The 19,466-nt window shown below is 32.8% G+C and overlaps 1 protein-coding gene across 17 annotated transcripts in view; it reads right to left on the bottom strand.

The window, feature by feature from the left end:
• Vps13b (vacuolar protein sorting 13 homolog B) overlaps positions 1-19,466 on the bottom strand; it is a 734,817-nt gene that overhangs the window by 401,404 nt on the left and 313,947 nt on the right. Inside the window, exon 20 of one of the 17 annotated variants that reach the window (XR_007347144.1) lies at positions 15,563-15,710. The exons of the other annotated variants lie outside the window; for them this stretch is intronic. The gene's annotated coding sequence lies outside the window, so the exon portion shown is untranslated. The remainder of the gene's footprint in view (positions 1-15,562; positions 15,711-19,466) is intronic. 17 annotated transcript variants of the gene reach the window in all.

Raw genomic sequence — 19,466 nt, 5'->3', positions numbered from 1 at the left:
TATTAGAGCTAATAAATGAATTCAGCAAAGTGGCAGGATATAAAATCAACACGCATAAATCAAAGGCATTCCTGTATATCAGCGACAAATCCTCTGAAATGGAAATGAGGACAACCACTCCATTCACAATATCTTCAAAAAAAATAAAATACTTGGGAATCAACCTAACAAAAGAGGTGAAAGACTTATACAATGAAAACTACAGAACCCTAAAGAGAGAAATAGAAGAAGATCTTAGAAGATGGAAAAATATACCCTGTTCATGGATAGGCAGAACTAACATCATCAAAATGGCGATATTACCAAAAGTTCTCTATAGGTTTAATGCAATGCCAATCAAAATCCCAACAGCATTTCTTGTAGAAATAGAGAAAGCAATCATGAAATTCATATGGAAAAATAAAAGACCCAGAATAGCAAAAACAATGATAAGCAGGAAGTGTGAATCAGGCGGTATAGCGATACCAGACTTCAAACTATACTACAGAGCAATAGTAACAAAAACAGCATGGTACTGGTACCAAAACAGGCGGGTGGACCAATGGTACAGAATAGAGGACACAGAAACCAATCCACAAAATTAGAACTTTCTTATATTTGATAAAGGGGCTAAAAGCATGCAATGGAGGAAAGATAGCAGCTTCAACAAATGGTGCTGGGAAAACTGGAAATCCATATACAACAAAATGAAGCTGAACCCCTTTCTCTCGCCATTCACAAAAGTTAACTCAAAATGGATCAAAGAGCTTGATATCAAATCAGAGACTCTGCGCCTGATAGAAGAAAAACTTGGCTCCGATCTACATATTATGGGGTCGGGCTCCAAATTCCTTAATAGGATGCCCATAGCATAAGAGTTAATAACAAGAATAAACAAATGGGACCTACTTAAACTAAAAAGTTTTTTCTCAGCAAGAGAAACAATAAGAGAGGTAAATAGGGAGCCTACATCATGGGAACAAATTTTTACCCCTCACACTTCAGATAGAGCCCTAATATCCAGAGTATACAAAGAACTCAAAAAATTAGACAATAAGATAACAAATAACCCAATCAACAAATGGGCCAAGGACCTGAACAGACACTTCTCAGAGGGGGACATACAATCAATCAACAAGTACATGAAAAAATGCTCACCATCTCTAGCAGTCAGAGAAATGCAAATCAAAACCACCCTCAGATACCATCTCACTCCAGTAAGATTGGCAGCCATTAGGAAGTCAAACAACAACAAGTGCTGGCGAGGATGTGGGGAAAAGGGTACTCTTGTACATTGCTGGTGGGACTGCAAACTGGTGAGGCCAATTTGGAAAGCAGTATGGAGATTCCTGGGAAAGCTGGGAATGGAACCACCATTTGACCCAGATATTGTCCTTCTCGGACTATTCCCTGAAGACCTTAAAAGAGCGTACTACAGGGATACTGCCACATCCATGTTCATAGCAGCACAATTCACAATAGCTAAACTGTGGAACCAACCTAGATGCCCTTCAATAGACGAATGGATAAAAAAAAATGTGGAAAGATGCAAAGGTTACACAATCTGAAACTCAATTGTACACCGTTTTTAATAAATAAAAGGTTTTTATTTTTATTAAAAATCAAACTACTACTTCCACCTTAAATGTCCTTTCCTCTTAGAAATGTTAACTGATTTTGCAAAATTAGATTTGGTCCTTTCTCTATTATCTGATAAAATTCAAAGAATTATGTATAACATATAATTCTTAGTGGCATAATATTAAAGAAAAATAGCAGCTAAGCAGAGTGATAATGTATAGCAATAAGTGATATTAGTTAGTGGCTGGATTTTTACAATACACTCTCATTTATGGCCAACTATTCTTATTCTTACAGTGAAAAATAATATTTTTGTACATATTTATTAATATGCCACTAGTTGAATTAGACTAAAAAAACAAACACACAAAGTCAAGAACACAGAATTAAGTAACAATATTTTTGCCTCTAAATTTCAATGAATGACTAATACAAAAATATTCCTTTATCTCTTTAGGTAGCACTCAAATCTGGTAACAATTTTTCAAAATCATCATGTGAAAAATTTCTGTTCTCATTTTGAAGGCTTGAGTAATGATGTTAGTGATTAAATGGTTAACTTTAATATTATATTAATATGAATATACTAATGGAACCAAATACTAATATTCAATACCAAACAGTTGTGTTCTTAAAATTCAAGATTTTCAAAATAATCTGTTGCAAATACAATTAAGGAAAAATGCTGGCAAGGATGTGTGTGTGTGTGTGGGGGGGTACACTCATGAATTGCTGGTGGGACTTCAAATTAATATAACCACTCTGAAGAGCTATGACCCAGCTATCCTACTCCGTGGTATTTATCCAACAGAACTAAAATCAGCATACAGTTATATAGCACATCAATATTTATATCACCACAGTTCATTAAAGCCAAGTTATGGAACCAGGCTAGGTGTTCCTCATTCTATTTAGCTGCTATTTTTGTTTAATATTATACCATGAAGAATTATATGTTATACATAATTCTTTGAATTTTGTCAGATTATAGAGAAAGGACCAAACCTAATTTTGCAATATCAGTTAACATTTCTAAGAGGAAAGGACATTTAAGGTGTAAGTAATAGATTGATTTTGATAAAAATCAAAACTATTGTTTGATTTAAAAAAGGTGTGCAATTGAGTTTCAAATGGAAAAAGAAAATAGATTAATAGACTAATTGACACAGAAAATATAGTGTATGTACATAATGAAGTTTTACTCCGCCATAAAGAAGAATAAAGTTATACATCATTTGCTACTAAATAGATGGAAATGGAGAATATCATGCTAAGTGAAATAAGCCAGGCTCATAAAGCTGAGGATCAGAAGTCTTCTCATTTATGCTAGAGAGAAATAAGAAATTTTAAAACAGAATCTCATTAAAATAGAAGGGAGAACAGTGGAATACAGGAAAGAGATTGAGGAGTGGGAGGAGGAATGGGAAAGGTAAAAAAATTTGGTCATTTTCATTCGGTACTTGCTCTCCTTTCCCATTCCTTAAGGTTGCACCTACACAATGAAAACTTTTTCAGTTCCTAAGGTCTGTAGTAAAGGTTTCTTTCCTTAAAATTTCCTCAGTTCCAAAAACACACATTTCAGGGCACATTTCTCTTTCCATTTATAACTGAAATTTCATCACAAAGAAGTTATATCATCTGTTACTTGCAATTTTCCAAAGCACATAGCAGAGAAATGAGAATTCTTCAAAAACTGAAGATTATATTTGACTGCCTGACTACAGAAAAAATTTACCTCAATATCTTGAGCTAAACTGGAACTATTCTTATCATAATTCAGCATTTTTAACTATATTTAAATTTCTAAATTACTAGGAATATATACCAATAAAAACCTACAAAAAGCTGCTAACTTCTTCTGAAAGTTCAATAAGTATCCATGGAAAATCTGAGAGAAAGATTAAAAGTGATAGGAAATCAATTAAAATCAATAAAAGGACAGGGAGTGAAGGTGATTAAACAATGTGATTTGTCTGGCCTTAAATAAAAATATCAAGAGAGAAAAAATTTTGCTCATTCCTATAATAACTACTTATGACATACTTGCTCAATGCCAGGAATCAGTTGTTAGAGTCTACAAACAAAAAAGAGAGCAAGTTACATAAGGCCTGTGACAAACATTCTAGAGGACATGGAAAAAAACCCCAAATAAATAGAAAAGATGTTAAGATTTATGAGGACAAGGAAAGAGGTAATAAGCCTGGGAATCTGGGGGAGAGAAATAGACCTATTTTAGAAAAAATGAGTATTGAAGTTTTCTTTACTGAAAAGGTAACACTTAAACTGAGACCTGGAATATGAAAAGTCCATAGCTATGAGAAGAGCAGAAACAACATAGGCAAAAAGTCCCAGGCAAGAAAAAGCATGATGAGGTCCACAAGGAGAGAGAATCTGTGTAAGCAAAAATGATAAAAGATGGAACAGAATAACGGGATAGAGGTTGTATCAGGGCTAACTCTTTAAGAGATGGTATGCAGTTTGGATTTTATATTAAGAACAATAAGAAGCAACTAACATGTTTTAAGCATTAGTGACATGATCTAATTTGAATCTGGAATAAGATGTCTCTTGCCACCATCTAAACAATGAAGTGGTAACTGAGAAAAGAGGATTAAAGAACATGGTATTACATCAGTAAGGCACCTTAGTACTATTCTCTACAAGAAATAATGTGGTTCTGACTAGGATTGCAGCATACAGACAAATAAAGAGATTCAACATATAATTTTGAAAGACAATGCACAGGAACAGAGATGCTAGGAAGGGGAATCCTGGAGTTATGCCTTGAAGCAACATGGTGACTGGTGGTGAAAGAGAGGTGTAGTTACAGATATATAAGAAGGCAGAGGTAACAAGACCTGTTAGGCTTCAGCAACATGTAAGATATTAAGCAGAGATCTGTCAGAAAATAGATAGGAGACACTTTCATTTTTTTGTGTAACTCACCTGGTTTGTTATACTAGTTGCTTATTTCTATTCTCTTTTTTAAATTAAAGAGAAGGAAGAACATCAATGTGAAATAAATGTCATTTTGTATGAATGCATTGATACACTGGATTTTAAGCCAACTTGCAGAAGATCCAAAAGAGAAAAGAAAGAATAAAATCACTCCTCAAGGGCTATTAGATAAAATGTTTCACTATACTTGAAGTTTACAGATTTCCTTTTAAAATTCAAACACTAAAAATGTGATCTTGATGTTATGAGTTGTGTTTTATAATGAACTTCCACATATATTGATACTATCACTCTAGAAAGCCCCCGGGAAATAATGGCTTTTGGATGCTGCAAGTCGGCGTGACATGGCATGTGAAATTGCATCTCATGCTGAGCCAACCAGGAAAATACATGTCATCACTATGTGACATTCAAAATTTCATCTGGAAGCTATAATCTTGTTCTGACTGCTAAAACAGAGTGAAAAGACTGCACACAAAACAACTTGGTTGAATTTTTTCTGAATTCTTGCCAGATCATATAAAACTAAAAGAGCATACTTATATCCCAAAAAATCCATATCTGAAAATCTTATAATGCACTTATTAACATCACAATGTATCTCAAGGAACTGTACAATTAATTAACATAATGATTCAAATCACATGTTATAACTCAAATTAATGAATTTCTGGGAAAATTTCTTTATAATGAAACCGATAACAGTGAAAATTAATAAATTGTGCAAATCAGAACTGAACTGTTCAGACTGCATACAACAAAAACACATCCTAATGAATTCTAGATAGGGAGAGGGTTGGGAGGTAAAAGGAGGGGGCAGGGGATTAGCATGGATGATGGAATGTGATAGACATCATCATCCAAAGTCATGTATAAAGACACTAATTGGTGTCAACATACTTTATATACAACCAGAGATATGAAAAATTGGGCTGTATACATGTAGCAAGAATTGTAATGCATTCTGCTGTCATTTTTTCAAAAATAAATTAGAGGAAACAAAAATCCTAATTCCTTTCCCCCAAATGAATAAACTGTAGGTTAAAACAAAACAAAAGTTCTTGGAGTGTAGCTCGGCGGTAAAGAGCTTGATTAACATGAATAAGGCCCTATGTTCCATCCCTAGCACAATTTGTCTTAAAGATCTCATATCTTATCTAGATTCTTTCCACCTTCCGTAGTTCATGTGTATAATATCTTCATAATTCATTTATCTTCTTCCCATCAAAAATATGTGAATGTTACTGAGTCCAAATGTATCATACTTATGTTTTAAATATGCTGTGACTAATTGGAAAAGGAAAATTTAGTATATAGAAACTAAAATATTTAATTTCTGCTATCCTCTTATTTTCTGGTATTATATCTCATGCCCCTGTACTAAAGGATATATGACCCAGCCTGGGATGACACTGGGTCAATCACAGTACCTCATCTTTTTGGCCTTATTCACTGTTCAACAAAGGCACATGATCCAAGACAGCAAAATTTTCCTTGGGTACATTTTCAATAGGCAATGAACAAAATCTATTTCTCTTTTATCACAAATGATTAAGCTTGGGAGTTCAGAGGTACTACAGTCAACATACACTGTTATGCCAAGAAACGTATGTACAGTAAGAGAAAGTTTAGCCAACATGAAAAGACAAAGACCTGATAGTACAGAGTCTCTGGTAACAAGTCATCCTCCCCACCCCCCCAAAAAAAATCCGTCTTTGCCTTTTTGATCATTTTGCTTATGGGAATCAGTAAATAAATTCTCATCATCCACTTCCAAATACTGTTTATATCTCTAATAATCAGAAAGTCTTTTCTAATTTAGGAATGTTTATTCCTTAGTGAAGAAATCACCTATCAATCAGAGGTCAAACCAGGCAATATGTCAGTAGTTGTACATGCTCTGCTTTAGCAACATCATTTTCTACCCTGCACAAATCCTCAAAAAGGTTTAAGCATATCACGGGGCTTATATTCCAACCTTATTTACTCAAGAACTATTCAACCTCTTTCCCCCCCCTTTTTTTTTTAATTTGTTCTTTTTAGATACACATGGCAGTAGAGTGTATTACACATACATGGAGTACAGTTATTCTCATTAGGATCCCATGCCTGTGGTTGTACATGATGTGGAATTTTACTAGTGGTCTATACATATATGAACATAGGAAAGTCAACCTCATTCCCTTCTTAGCATCTGTTACATGGGTCTCAGTCCTCTCATTACCACATTCACTGGTCATTATTCCACTGACTCTCAGCCTAAGCCTGCAGACTTGAAGATAGTAGTACTGATCTTTTATTCTTCTGATCTTTTCTTCATTCAAGATTTCCTCAACTACCTCAGACAATACTCTTTTAATTTTAACTTGAATTCTTGTGACCTGCAAAATGGTTCTATGAATGGTCTTGGAACAACCCAGTTCTCTTCTCTCCTTGCTTGCAATTTTCAAGAGTAGTTATAGAATGTATAGGGAATACAACAGCCTGATAGGGAAGAACTGACCAGAACAAAAACTGCACACTTAAATGCTTTAGCCAGTGAGTCCCAAGAACTCAGAGTATAAAATACAGGGCAGTTACTTTCTAGGGTTTCTCAGTTGCAGTTCAGGTGGGGCATAAACCTCTGATGAGAAATGGCTTTCCTGGATAGTTTTTGGGTGCACTAAGAGTTGGGATCACAAAGAGTCCTAGGATTCTAGTGCCCCTTGCTCATCACGTGTAAGTAATTAATATAATTCATGTAACACATTTCACATGATTGTGTTCTGTCTCTTCGACAAGTTCATTGGTAACGAGTGAAGTGTAAGCCTGTTCTGAGGATGCTCCTAGAATCTGACTCCACATGTGAGGTTTTCTGTAGGTAAAATTAAACCTCCAAGTAAAACACTATAAAACAGCAGTGTCCTACAAAAATGTGGTACACAAAACTAGATTATACATAGGACTGCTGGGCAAAATATGAGAACAGTTATTCACATTTTCTTTAAATATGAAAATCACAGTTTGGTAATATTTATTTAAGTTAACTTCTATATGTTAGAAGGCCACAGCCACACTGTTAAGTATAAATGAAGGAAGAGCAGACATTCAACAACAGGAAGGGATTAGAACAATCCTGCATTTGTTTTGTTACCAGTGGCATAATTCACATATAATCAGCATGATTAAGGAACATTCTAAATTTCATTAGGTTTTCTAAAGAAACTGTCACAATGTAGATACACAGACTGAATACAAAAGACATATAGCAAATATAACAGTGATAAAAAAAAATTATTTAAAAGAAAAGGCAATCATTTCCATTAAACTGGAATAAATAATTACCTTATATTTGGGAAGATGGAAATTTACTAGCCAGATATCAGCAAACCTTTGCAAAATGCACTGGAATGAAAATAAGCATGCTGAGTGCAGCTACTGATGACCTTTTCCCTTCTTAGATCTATGGATCTCAGTGAGGTGGCTTTTCACTAAAAAGCAATTGGTCTTGTTTGTTTTACTTTTGTTTCTTTCTTTTTTTATTGGTTTTAATTTTTAAATACATGACAGCAAAATGCATCACAATTCTTATTACACATATAGAACAATTTTTCATACCTCTGTCTGCATATAAACTGTTTGTACCGATTCATGTCTTCCATACACATACTTTGGATAATGATGTCTATCACATTCCACTATCCTTGCTAATCCCCTGCCCGCTCCCTTTCCCTCCCACCCCTCTTCCCTATCTAGAATTCATCTATTCCTCCCACATATATAAATATATAAATGATTATATATTTCTGTTTTCTTTAGATCCAGACTGGCTTGGGCCAAAATGTTTTGAAGGAGGAGGAAGAGGAGTGAAGCAGTGCCAATAGTAATCAAAGTACTTCAATAGAATAATTACTTTAAAGGGAAGTAATTTCCCAGCATTAAAATAATTTACCTTCTAAACTTTTCTCTCTGACTACATTTAGAGGAACCTATATCTTACCTTCAAAATAAAAATGAAAATCAAAAAACTTGGACATATTAAAAAGAATCATACACAAACATATCTTCTGCTTTAGTCTTAGAGAAATGATAATGAAAAAAATGGACCGAAAAGATAAGGGGAACAAGAGTTTGAAAAAAAAAAGTAAGTATCAGTCTTCATCTCAAAAACAAAGGTTCCAAGAAAAAATATCCATGCTAAAAAAAGGAGTAGTATGTTTAAGAATAAAAAACAATAAACCTAGTTTGCTTAACAAACTACTTTATTGGAATCAATCAAAAAATACTAACTACAATATACTACCTAAGACACATTAAAAAGTGTAATTATATCTATATCTCTCTATAAGCTGCTGATTTACTTAAAGAGTCCTCATAAGAACACTAGGAAAACAATGTGGTAAATACAAGTAAGCAATTGGTAGATAAAGCTATAAAGAGTTTTTTTATCACCAAATAATCAAGGAAAAACTCAAAGCATTAAAGATTTCAAGTCTATGGCTACAAACACCCACACTATGTCAGTCTATGGCTGACATATCAAAAGATTATCTGGGATCTTTAAAATTCTTAGGAAATTAACTTTTGAAAAGTGAACTACTTACAAACTTAAGCTGATTGTCCAGAATTCATGCAGAAACAACTTAAAAGGGAATTTTAAGTATCTTTTTTAAGCTCTGAAGATTGCTAATATTTTTCCCACATGAATTTTTGGTTTAGAAACAAAAATGATTTTTTTAAAAAATGGGAAATTTTCTTTTCTTATAAATGAGAAAATTTTTTTTAGATCTTCATTAAGTTCTCTGATGACTTTCTGAATATTTCCAAACTGTTTTATTTTCTATGTGCATTATCAAACATACTTCATTTTATTTTGAACTTCTTTCTATTCTAAAAGGGGAAAACATTTCTAAACCATATTTTGTCCCTGTGAGAATAAAATCAACTGCACATTTTATAAATGTCTGACTTCATAGTTTAATATTTTCCAATGAAATTGTCTAATTAATAATAAAGGAATGGAATTTTAAGCTAAACTGTATGATTAAAGCAACTTCTAATATACATAAAACCACAAAAATGTATTTCTTCTATATTAATAATAATTCTTCATTGTAATTAGGAACATGTTTAACATTCAAAATCAAATTAAGATGGCTTCAGTATTTTTAGATGGCTTGAGTATTTTTAGATGATTAACTACTGGTGTGACTCATTTTGTTTATAATTCACAGTTCTTAAAAATTAGAAATTCAAGATATATCTCAGTGCCTCTGGAGCAACTACTACTATAGTAGCACAAATTGGTAGTCTCTCTATTTAAAATAATCCTAAAACAAAAACAAATAAACAACAAAAAAGAGATAATTCCCTTAAATGTTAAAAAAATTACACTGCCCATAACTAGAATAATTTTTTTTAAATAGATTTTTAAACTTAGGCTGGGCACTAGGGTGCATGCCTATAATTCCAACAGCTTGGAAGACTGAGGCAAGAGGTTTGCAAGTTCAAAGCTAACCTCAGCAACTGAGCAGGACTCCTGTTTCAAACCAAAAATTAAAAAGGGCTGGGGATGTGGTTCAGGGATTAGATATCCCTGGGTGTAATCCCTGGTACTAATTAATTAATTAAAACTTGGAATAATATATACCATGATGAAAAACAGCAGTATAATATGTTTTGCTTTAATATACTGAATATACTCCATAAAATATATATATATAAAATAAAGGGCTACTTGAGAGTTTAGTTACCTAAACAATAACAAAACTTGTTAGTGATTGTATAGGCATAAACCAGTATTTAAAAAAATGTAATATGACCACTCCTACAATCTATGTGTGATTTAAGACTTTGAAAGTCATATTTCAATATGACTATATAATATAGTCATATTATAATCAAACATAAGTACTGTTTTATTTAGTTGCAGTAAGATTTTTAAAATTTTTTTTAGTTGTATATGGACACAACACCCTTATTTGTTTATTTTTATGTGGTGCTGAGGATTGAACTCAGTGCCTCCCACATGCTAGGCAAGCGCTCTACCACTAAGCTACAAGCCCTGTCCCTGAAGTCAGATTTTTAAAAATTATCCCAGATTGATTTTTGGAACAAAGATGATACTGATTTATTAGAGAATGAGTTCATCCAAAGTACATAATTACCATAAGCATTTTTACTCTGATGAGTTTTATTTTGCATTTGCTGACCCATATTGTTGCACTAAAAAATCTCATTTAAAATAAAAAGTCTTACTTTGGTAAATTACACATTTCCTGTTCTCTAACATTCTCTTAAACAGTGCAAGAAAAACAATACCCTACATAAATATGTGTTTGTGAAAAGAAAAATAACTAATTTGATCTACAATGATATATAGTGTTACCTTCTTAACCCTGTCTCAAAAGAAGTCATTCTCTCAAACATTAAACTCTGTATCTTTGCATCAGATTTTATTATCCTATTTATTTGTGACCTCACAGTATAAACTATCACATAATCATGACTTGACTTTATCTTTAATTTGCCTTTTCTCCTCTTCTTCTTCTCTATACCTACAGTCATACCCAACTGTCCAAATAGTAACCTTTCATGAAAGAGCATTATATACAAACCATCCCCCTCCTCAATTCCCTAGCATCTAAAGTTCCTCTGGTCAACTGACCTCATAGTAAGAACCTATTTTTTAAAATTCATTGTTTAGTTGTCAGTGGATCTTTATTTTACTTGTGTATTTATACACAGAGCTGAGGATTGAACCCAGTATCTCACTTGTTTGAGGCAAGCACTCTACCACTGAGCCACAAGCCCGGCCCCTAAGAGCCTATTTTTATGGCCTTGCTGTTTCTGAAGATTGTGTAGTGCATCACAGTTACTCACATTCTTTAAAAAGTCTTTTTAACTGTCTAATATAAATTTGTTGCTATGTTACCTACTTCTTATAATGATGCTTCTAAGTCTCCTCCATCATGAATTCCAATATATCCACATAAGATGACTCTCAAACATTTATTTATTTGTTTGTTTGTTTATTTTTTATATTTATTTTTTAGGAAAAGATGGACACAACATAATGCCTTTATTTTTTTGTGGTGCTGAGGATCGAACCCAGGTCCCGCCCGTGCTAGGCGAGCACTCTACCGCTGAGCCACAATCCCAGCTCTCAAACATATATTTCATATTGCAAAAAATCTAAGCAACACTTCAAGCATGAAAGCATTTTTACCAGATTTGTCTTCTGATAGCCTCTTTAAAAGGAAGATTTTTTTCTCCTAATTTTATTCCAAAATTTAGTTTATTACGGTCCATTTTAAGTTACTGTGGCAAAGACTAATAAAAGACCTCTAACACATACTTTCCCCTTCTTTCTCAGAACAAATATTAGCCAGACACCTAACCTTAAAGAATACAGATTACATTCCTAGGGGATCCTTAGGTAGGTAAATATAATCATGTGACAAGCTTCTGGTCAAAAGTATGTAAACAAAAATGGGGCACAGGGAGTTTTTAAAGAAATAAGAAGTAGGCATCTTTTCTTGTTTCTGCTCACTGAAATTCACTTTATTAATAAATAAAAAAGTCATCATAGATCATAAGGCAAGCCTGACAATGGAGGCCACCAACAGTGAAATAAAAGACTACCTGGAGTCATGATTTTAGAGTACCATAATAGGTTTGAGGTGTCTATTCAAACTTTCATGTGAGAGAAATAAAATTCAATCTTGTTTAAACCACTGATATTTAGAGTTTTCAGAATTATTCAGACAAATTTAAATCAATCCTAAATTATACAGCCATATTATGAAACTATTCCTTAGACTTAAAACACTATATTTTAAAATAAGGTTAAAAAATACAGTCAAAAGATTCTACCAAATAATCAAAGCTCACTCCCAAAAGATTTTGTAAGAGGAGAAAGAAGAGTAAGAAATGCTTCACTATCCATAATGTAAACAAATTACCTGTTAACAGATTTTTCATTATCTTCCAAAACTAGATAATCTTAAGAGAGATTTTTCTATGAGCCTGAAAAAACTTTGAAACATATATTTGTTTTACTTTGATAGAAGTATCAATGACTCTGGAATATATTTAAGGACATATCAAGGGAAAAAATATCAGCTGTAAGTGTTTCATTTTTGAGGATCATCTAGGAACTTAACTGTGCACCATTAATGTGATACCAATGCTAGTGATACTGGTAAGGTGTTTCTCAGGAGTATCCATCTTGTGAACTCTGATGAAAATTCTTCACTATCCTAATGCTATGGGAATGGAATGCAAATTTAGAATATACCCTTGATTTAAAAAAAAAAAAAAGGCACTGTGAAGGTATTACAGAGGAAACAGTAGACAAGTAAACTGTCATAGATCTGATTCTCAGGGCTGACTATGTCATTAATAAAGAATAACCATAGAAAGCCTACTACATTATGGCACTATTATTTTTTTAAAAATTCTCATTAAACATCTTTTTAACCATGAATAAATGAATTGACCTATCTCAAAGATCACTATGGCTCTGTACATTTTTCCCCCCATTATTATTCTGATGCTTTATTTTGGCATATTTCTATTACTTTGTTTTCAGGTTTGCTGATTTCTACTTCCGCGATGTCTAAAGTACTTCTAGCTTTACTGCATTATTTTTTAAATTGTGGATATTGTCTCTCTCATATCTAGAGTTGGGTCTGGGTCCTTTTGATGCCTTCCATTTCTTCCTCAATATGTCCATGTTGAATCCTTCAACATGGTTATCATACCTGTTTTACATTTAAGTATTTAATGAACCTGCTAATTCTACTATGTATGTCATTTCTCTATTTCTATTGGCTAGTTTCTCTTGGCGGGAGGAGTAGTTTTCCACTTCTTTACAACTGAGATACAATTTTTTTTAATTTTTAAATTGTCACTTAAGGAGTATCCTGCTTTTTAATATTTTCATCTCTATTACAGACATTGTTTATGCTTTCATAGAGAGAAAGTAATGATTAACAATAGGAAATTAGATTTTTTGCTTTTATTCTTTTCCTCACTGAAAAAAATCACTATTAAATTCTTATAAAAACATGAAGACGTATAGTAAAGAAAGTAATTCTTAGACAACTGATACCATTTGTTAATTAATATGACTGATATGAATTTAAATATAAAATTTTTCCATGCATATGCAGGTGCATCTCAAAATTTATGAGTTTTATATAATTCTATATTTTGTATTTTCATTTACAAACATTTTCCATAATCATTAATCATCCTTAGCAATTATTTTAAGTCAATTATCAAATGTGATTTAAAGAACAGGACTAAATGGTAAGACAAGATAAAAATAAATGGTTGATATGTATACATAAAGTTATTTTCTTTAATTGCGTACATTTTTAAGTGAATAAATTATATTAGAGCAAAGATAATACATAAAAACTAACTACTTTCTAATTATTTTTTTATCATCTGTACTCTTTCTTTTTTTAATTAGGTATATATGACAGCAGAATGCATTTTGACTCATTGTACATAATTGCAGCACAACTTTACATTTCTACGGTTGTACATGATGTAGTGTCCCTCCATATATGCAGTCATACTTGTATCTAGGGTAATAATGTCTATCTCATTCCACCATCTATCCCATCCCCACACGCCCTCCCCAACTCTCCCTCCCCTCCCCTTTGCCCCAAAGTTCCTCCATTTTTCCCATGTCCTCACATTATGGATCAGCATCCACTTACTAGAGAGAACATTCCGCTTTTCTTTCAATGATTCAATACTGAGTATACACATTTTAATCAATTGTAAATAAAATATCAACACAATAAAGAGATGATGGATATTGACAGGTAGAAGTCTAACTCCTCCTCTTAAACATTATGTTGGCGTGACTTTCCTCATGTACACAATCAATTTAAGTTCCTTAAGAAAGGGATCATATCTTGTTTATGCACTCAATCTCACTTAACACAGAGCCTTGCCCATCACAAACACTCAACGACTGGTACTGATTTTTTGCAATTTAAATCTTTATCAATGTGGTTGGGAATATCTGAATAATATAAAAAAAAGCTAAACATTTAAAGAAAAATATAAAATTAACTGAAGAAAGGTGGCCCATCATCATAAAAACCACAAATTAAAGAGAAAGAACACTGACAATGCAATCATAAAGTACATTCCTTATTATACAAACGTCAACGAACCATTTTATGGAAAAATACTTGTACTTTACATTTGCATAAATGATCTATCTATTAATTTGAGAGAAAAAAATAGAAAAGAATATTGTGTACACTGTATAGTGGCTTTCAAGAATTCACTTAGTCTGGCTCGGTGGTGCTTGCCTGTAATCCCAGTGGTTCGGGAGGCTGAGAAAAAGAGGATCATGAGTTCAAACCCAGTCTCAGCAATATCTAGGCACTAAGCAACTCAATGAGAGCTGTCTCTAAATAAAATATGAAATACGGCTGGGGATGTGGCACAGTGCCTAAGTGCCCCTGAGTTCAATCCCTGGTACTCTCCCCACAAAAATCACTTAAATATAGAACAATACTCTTAAGAGACAATGCTCTGTGGGTGGCTTGTGTTTCTGCTTATTTTGTAAAAACAGACACTGGCTTTTCTTCCCAACTGTGTTTTCAGGATATCTGAATAGTGAACAGTCTCAGCAAACAGAGATGCCATCTGCCTTTCTGAAAAAAAGGGCAATTGTGCTTAGAGTCTTGAAAAGTAGACATAAAACCTCCCATCAGAGGAAAGGGCATGCATGCTTTCTATCATTATAAAATGTTCAGCTCCTTAAATTTAAGATTCCTCTCCAGTAACATAAACCACCATATATAGGTATAACCTGGCCCTTATTCACGTCACCCTGTAGGAACTGGGTTTAGAACACTAAGAGAAAAAAATGCTACTATTCGGATTTTTGCTAATGTACATAACAAAGTCCATTCTCTTCATCCCTAGAGTGTCATTACTTCAGCCAGCATCCATAAAATCCAGGTGGGCTAACTTGTTAAGTTTAGAAGCACAGTAAAACCAAAGACCCTTTAAAGTTCTTGACACATACCTGTTATTGTTTTTGTTTTTATAGGGCTGCTGGCATATTCAGAGGCCTGATATGACTGCTGTTTTGCCATGGGTGCACTTCCAACAGACAGTTCATCCTCCTTCCTTCTGCTAATTGGCATAACAAGAGGAACAGCTACCACGGGTTGCTGAAAGAGCCAAAAAGGGGATGGGGGTATTATTGCCTTTCTTAAGAAGGGAAGGCTAAACACTGCATCCTTGAGGACAATCCTTCACAATATGGGGTTGACAACTTAATAAAATATTTTAAATCATTTTCCCCTTGTTTCCTTCATCTCTTTCTTTGTTTCTTATATAGCAGGCGCCCCCATCCTCAGGGAATATGTTCCAAGATTCCCAGTGAATGTATGACACAGACCATAGTCCCAAACCTTGGCTCTCCATATCCATGGGTTCTACGTATATATGGTCAACCAAACATGGGTCAAAAATATTTACAGAAAAAAACTACCTCTACTGATCATGTAACACACCTTTTTTAAAATATCATATTCCTAAACAAAACATATTTACAATCATTTACATTTTTTAGGTACTATAAATAATACAGCAATGATATAAAGTATACAAAAGAATGTATGAAGGTTATATGCAAATATTACGTCATTTTATATAAGGGAAGATTTTGGTATGGGGGGTAATCCTGAAGTCAATCCCTCATGTATATTTGAGGAACAACTGTATATTTTTTTCCTATACATAAACTTATAATAAAGTTTAATTTTAAACTATGAATAATAGATAATAATAAAAATAAAATAATTACAACACATAAGATATTTAAACTTAAGCATTTTTATTTCTAGAATTTTTCATTTAATATTTTCAAATCATGGTTATTAATTCTATGTGAAAACCATAAGAGATTGCAAGTACTCAGTTAAAATAAGCAGTAATAAGAAATATGACGCTAATATGGAATGGTAAAATCAAAATCAAAAAATGGTAAAATCAAATTTCCTTGGGAAATTACAACTCCAAACAAATGGAATGTTATTGTAAAATTTATAAAATAATTATTTATGTTAATATGAACTGTCCTATTTTTAAGACACACTAAGAAATATATCTATATATATGTATACATATATATTATCTGACAATATATCTATGTGTGTGTGTGTGTGTATATATATATATATATATAAATAATCTGACAAAGGATAACCATAGCATATTTAGAAAGCAAAGAAAAATATCTACAGTTGCACAAAGCTGGAAAACATTATGATTTTATGTTGAATGCATGAGTGCTGAGCTGGACAATAAAGCAGCTGTTTCATCTTTGGTTATTGAAATAAAGTCTGGTGTTATTGCTGATGACTCCCCAAATAATTTTGTCAGATTTTTGGCAAAAAGCAGGGGCATTTTTCAGTTTTCTGTAGGATCAAAGATCAGTGTGGAACTGGGTGGAAAATAATCATCAAATGTTAGGTTTTAGCCATAACAGAAAAAAAACTGCAACTTGGGAAACAACAGATGATAACTGTAGGATGCCTATATCAGAGCTTGAAATACAGCTGCATCTGACAGGCATGGTCATGATGCAGTGAGTCTAGTGTTATTCTCAACATCACAAAGAATAAAGTTTACAGGTACATAAATAGAGAAATGAGGGGGAATGGCAAATTATCTTATAAGTTGCTAAATGGACTGGCAAAATGATAAGAAATTTGAAAATAGGAAAATGAAATGATTATTTATATATTTAAATATAATAACATATTCAATATTGTGTTTTATTTAATAATATACTTAATGTTTTAAATTGCAGCTGAGACTTTAGTCAAACAATACTTAAAACAAATATAAATAGGAAACAGCTTTTTAAGACCTACGTGAGGTATATTCGGCACATCACAAATTTCAATCATTTACAAGTCCTCATCTATAAAATAGGGGGGCGGGCATGTTTACTGGAAAATTACTTTATGTTCAAATAGTGACTTCATAATCCCTTAAATTCTGTCCATCATTTACATTCCTAGAGTATAACCAAGCACTACAGGAAATTATAATCAAGTTCAGGATTAAATCAGAAAATTTATGTATTATGTAGTGTGACATGGAACTCAAGCACTGCAGCTGAAAGATTAATGAAAGCCATGGTATACCCAACAACAATACCAAAATGTCTTTGGGTGACTGAAATTTTGAGTGTTTTTTTACTTACATGAAAATCAAAAACTCTTGAGAGTAATGCTCTTGTAGGTCTTGTAAATGGCTATATATAAAATACCTATAATGGTACCCAACAAAGCCTCAATAATATCCACTGAATGACTGCTAATATAGGAACTATGTATTATTCACAACATGATACAGGAAAAGAAGTTAGACAAGTGTTTCCTTCTACTGTTCAGGAAATATGGTTACACCAGTCAAAAATATCAAAAGAAGCAATATTTATATTTAGTTACTTTCTATTGCTTCACTTGGAATGATACAGCAGATTCCTCAAAATTTCTGTTGCATACTGGCCGCAGATCTGTCCTATCCTTTCTCCATCAATGTACTACCTAAAGCTTTTCAGACTTCCCTTTTTTGTAATTTATTTTTTTAAAAAATATTTATTTTTTGGGTTGTGGCTGGACATAATACCTTTATTTTATTTATTTATTTTTATGTGGTGCTGAGGATCGAACCCAGGGCCCTGCACGTGCTGGACAAACACTCTACTGCTAAGCCACAACCGCAGCCCCCTATAATTTATTATTATCAAAAGAGGCTTATAAAGAATCAGATAATATCCACATTCTTATTTTACTGCATTAACAATGACTATTAACATTTTATCATATTACTCCTTCCTCCAATATTCAATCATTATCATGTTATTTGTACAAGTCCTTCAAATTAGTTTTTAACATTTATTTTTAACTATACACTCACACACATATTTATTAAGGGTCATTTGGAAAATATATACAAGTGCTCTCAAACAGCATATATCCTTGAGAAATTCCTTTTGCATTAAGCATAATTTTGAGACATTATACCAAGAAATATTAGATGTTAGTAAATAAGTCATATGAACAGGACATGCTTTATCCCTACTTCTTCACAGGCATTTAGGTTATTTCCAGCTTTACACTATGAGTATGCAATGATGTCTTGTAGATGGTTCCTAAAGCTTTACCTGAATGTCTAAGAGCATACCTACATAAAGAGGTAGAATTTGAAGGTTATACGGTATGCCCATTTTCATTGGTATTAGATATTGCCCAAATGTATTTATTTTCACTCACAACTGAACTAATCATTCTGTACATTTCTACCAATATTGCATATTGGCAATCTTTTTACCCAAGAGAATTTAAAAGTAAAGAAGAATGGTCAACAGCTGAAAAATTAGAGAGATGGGTGAAGGGAACTTGTTTAATACACTATTGTCCCAACTGTACATGATAAAAAATTAAAATTATAATAGTATTTTTAGAAATAACTTTTTGGTTATTGCTGAACTATGCTAAAAGAGTAATGTTGAAAGCAATCTGGCACTATAACCAACTTAAAGTAAGCTTTAAAATGCCAAATTATGTGCATACAACTACTAATTACACTTCTAAAAATATACTTAAAAAATATTTTTAGATGTAGATAGACACAATACCTTTATTGTTTATTTTTTATGTGGTGCTGAGGATCGAACCTGGTGCCTCACACATGTTAGGCAAGCACTTTACCACTGAGCCACAACCCCAGTACCTAAAAATATACTTTTTTTTTAACTTTATTTCATTTATTTATATGTGGTGCAGGGATGCCCTCTCTCACCACTTCTGTTCAACATAGTTCTCGAAACACTGGCCAGAGCAATTAGACAGACGAAAGAAATTAAAGGCATCAAAATAGGAAAAGAAGAACTTAAATTATCACTATTT

Source organism: Marmota marmota, unplaced genomic scaffold, assembly GCF_001458135.2.
Source record: "Marmota marmota marmota unplaced genomic scaffold, marMar, whole genome shotgun sequence".
NCBI classification, from domain to species: domain Eukaryota; kingdom Metazoa; phylum Chordata; class Mammalia; order Rodentia; family Sciuridae; genus Marmota; species Marmota marmota.
Note: the sequence above shows the minus strand (reverse complement) of the source record. Positions and strands in the feature narration are given on the sequence as shown.